The sequence below is a fragment of the Lutra lutra genome, chromosome 2 (assembly GCF_902655055.1).
Source record: "Lutra lutra chromosome 2, mLutLut1.2, whole genome shotgun sequence".
Taxonomy (NCBI): Eukaryota; Metazoa; Chordata; class Mammalia; order Carnivora; family Mustelidae; genus Lutra; species Lutra lutra.
In genome coordinates this window covers 15,790,559-15,794,199 of record NC_062279.1, presented here as the reverse complement: position 1 = coordinate 15,794,199, position 3,641 = coordinate 15,790,559, and the positions used below count along the sequence as shown (strand labels likewise).

Below are 3,641 nucleotides of genomic sequence, written 5' to 3'. Positions count from 1 at the left end.
CTGGGTCTGTGTAGATTCTTCCTGTTTCCATACACATTTGACATTTCCATCTGTTCAATAAAGACTATGTTCAAAGTAGTAATCCTAAAAAACTGTTGATAAAGTCCAAAAGTAACAAAAAGTCTTGAAATATGTGACATGCATTATAACTATTGAGGCAGAAAATAATAAAAACTATGGAAAATTGATTTTCAACAAGAGTTGATACTTGAAGTTTTCTGTTTAAGAAATTTTATTTCCTTAATTTCTATTTTACCACTACTTTATTTTCTATTATTTTTATTGGTGATAAAGCTTCTTTGAAGATTGCTGTCTTTTTTTCTTTTTCTTTTTTTCAAATGCTACTGTGCTTTTGTTTTATTAACACTATTTTGCTCTTAGTTTGGCTTTTTTCTCCCACCCTTAGAGTAACCATAAATTTTTCCTAATTTTTATATTTTAAATCTTTACTATTCTCACATCTTCTTATCAATTAATGTTTTGAATAGCAATTATTTTGTCCCTAATAATTGATTGACCATTTGCATCTTATAATCTTATTTTATTACCTAGGTAATTGCAGTATATATCATTTACTTTTTCCTCTCTCAATTTCTTCTGTATTCTCATTAATAATTGAAAATTGGGGTTTATATAACAAATTTTATTACATTTCCCAGGCAAGTGTATCAAAAGTAGAGAGGTGATTAGTCATAGGGTAAATATATACAGGAGATAAAATATATAGAAGATAACAGAGGTATCAAAGACAACTAAGAGGCTATAGCTATGTTTCATTTATACTGTTTTTGTTCTTCATAGTATGTTCATATGCATATGATTTCTAATATTTCATTTTGTAGCCTGCCTTTTTCTTCACTCTGATTCCTTTCATGTATACCTAAAGACTTCTGTTCTGGGAGTTCCCCCTTCTGATTGTGGGTAATCTAAGTAATTCAGCTTAATCCGTTTGCTAAGAATTAGAAGAGCTAAACAATTACTTTTTAAAAATCTTTGAAGGCATCAGGGAATTGAGAAGTCAATGAAGAATCAGGGACCCAAGATCTTACGAAAGAAGGGAGATGGGCATTGCATTCGAGTCTCTGGAGCTTCCAGAAGAGGTGGTTGAGAGGCTGAGTAGTTCAACAGAGGGTGACAAATTCATGAAGTTAAGGAGAAAAAGCTGGAGTTCAGAGACTACCAAAGAGGAGGATCCTAATACCCTTTTAAAGTGGCTTCAAATAATCCCAATCTTTGACTGAACTCAGGTTATCTGGGATAGCTTGAACTCTTTGCTATTAACAAGAAGAAAAACATAAATCCTCTCTACTGAAAGAGACTATCATCCTAAACTTCAATTTTTCAATTTTTCCCGATAGTTTTTCATATACAATATCCAATATTTCTTTTAAAATATTCATAAGTCTATAAAGAGACAAGTTACTGTTATAGATAACCAAAGTGGGAAACACAACAAAAGTAGACTTATGGAATCTAGATAATCAGACACAGACCTCAAAATAACTGTACCTAATTGTAATTGTAACGTGCTAACTCCCTAATGATATCAAGGGGAAAAAAGATAGAAATAACCCATATCAAGAATGGGAGAGGGGATGGGGTGCCTGGGTGGCTCAGTCACGTAAGCATCTGCCTTTGGCTCAGGTGATGATCCATGGTCCTGTGATCAAGCCCACCATTAGCCTCCCTGCTCAGTTGGGAACCTGCTTCTCCCTCTCCCACTTCCCCTGCTTGTGCTCTCCGTGCTCTCTCTCTCTCTATCAAGTGCATAAATAAAATCTTTAAAAAAAAAAAGGAAGAGGGGACACTGTTACAGATCCTACAAATATTTGAAATATTGTGAGGATATTAAAACCAATGTGAATACCTAGAATTTTTTTTTACCAATTGACAATTTTCTAGAAAAGCACAGTTTACCTAAATGGACACAAGAAAATCTCTACAGTCCTGTAATAATGAAAGAAATGGAATGCATAATTTCAAACTTTCCATTAAAAATAAACCCAAATCCAGATGACTTCGCTGGTGAGTTTTATCAAATATTTGAGAAAGAAATAATGCCAATTGTACATTAACTTTTCCAGAGGAGAGAAAAATTGAGACACTTTACATTTTGTCTCCCTAGGCCAGTGTTACCTTGATACCAAAACCTGACAAGAACTTTATAAAAAAAAAAAGAAAATAATAGGCCAATACAACATAAATGTTAAAAAAAAAACAAATTAAACCAACTATTAGCAAAACAAATCCAACAATGTCTGGTGAATACACTGTGACCAAAGTGGGCTATTCCAGGAAGGCAAGAATGGTTTAAAATTTGGGTTGCCCTGGCAGAATGGAAACAGGTCCTCTGGCTGGAGATACACATAACACATTGACTTACTGGGAGCTATAAATGGTTGCAAAGAATGTCTTCAACAGAGGATTTGGGTTTGGTATAGTAAGTAGATCTAAGAACCCAATCTTGTAGTGGGGTAGAATGTTCTACTTCCAGTCATGCTTCCACAGATATAGGCAAAACATTAGACAACCTAGAGACCAAATGTAAGATCTGTAACTAGGAACTTCTTTTCAACCAAAAATGAAAGAGACAGCACCCTTGGGCCAGAAATGTCTTTATAAAATAAGTTGGTTGAAGGGTTGAAATTGACTCTTGATACCATATTTGTACTGAATACAGGAAAGAAGAGTGGGAAATTGAAGTCCCCTATAAATAAGATTGTTTCCATCTTGACAGTAATGTTGATAAAGATTTTTCTGGGTCAAACATTTATGGTTGAGCTGTGTTAGCCTTTGGAAGTTGGCTTGCTGGCTCTCAGATGAGTTTTCACAGAGCTAAGTCTAAACAGTCACAGAATATTTTTACCGTGGGTTACCAGGCTGCAGACCTCCAGCTACACCCTCAAGTAAATGATGGCACTGAACTTGGAGGTTGTATCTACCGGGGGCTTAAAATGAGAAGATCGGATCACCAATGAGCCTTGTTCACATAGCTGGCACCAACACCTGTTTTGATGTTGCTGCTAATTACACACTGGCTTGTAGAACTCCTTTATCTCCTAAAGCAAATAATCCCAGCGTGATTGGACTGGGTGATACCCCAACCTTCAACCACGAGTCAAACTGACCCCATCAGCTTTAATTGATGGAAAGAACATCAATGCACGATGTCAAAAGGTTGGGGTGAGAGTCAAACTAGAAAGCTTAATGTGGTTTTGAGTAAAGCATCAGTTTTATCCCTGGAAATGAAGAGAAATGAACCTGCTGTGTTTTGACCTTAAAATTCTTCTGTGACATTTCAGAAGGGTGAACTTTTTATTCTTCCAAAGAATGGTTATCTTCCCCACACCGAAGTCTACAGACCAGAAGGTCAGCACTTGAAGGCATGCCTGGAAGTTGTCAAGTCTATGGGACGTTTTAGTCTGGTGTTAGTTTACAGGCATGCCTCAGTGACAGTGCAGTGACATGTGGTGAAGGAACTAACCCAGTCCTCCAGTTTGTACTTCATGTCTTGCATGTGCCCTGCCACTTTCTCAAGACCTTTAGAGATATAATGGTCTCTGTGCTGTAATGGAATCTTTGGTTTTATAGCAGAGTAAAATGAAGTAAATCCATCACGGGGGCACCTGGGTGGCTCATCT

The 3,641-nt window shown here is 36.3% G+C and overlaps 1 pseudogene; it reads left to right on the top strand.

Moving 5' to 3' along the window:
- Nucleotides 1-2,395: 2,395 nt before the first annotated feature.
- LOC125094003 (voltage-dependent anion-selective channel protein 3-like) lies at nt 2,396-3,219 on the top strand (annotated as a pseudogene).
- The last annotated feature ends 422 nt before the right edge of the window (nt 3,220-3,641 follow it).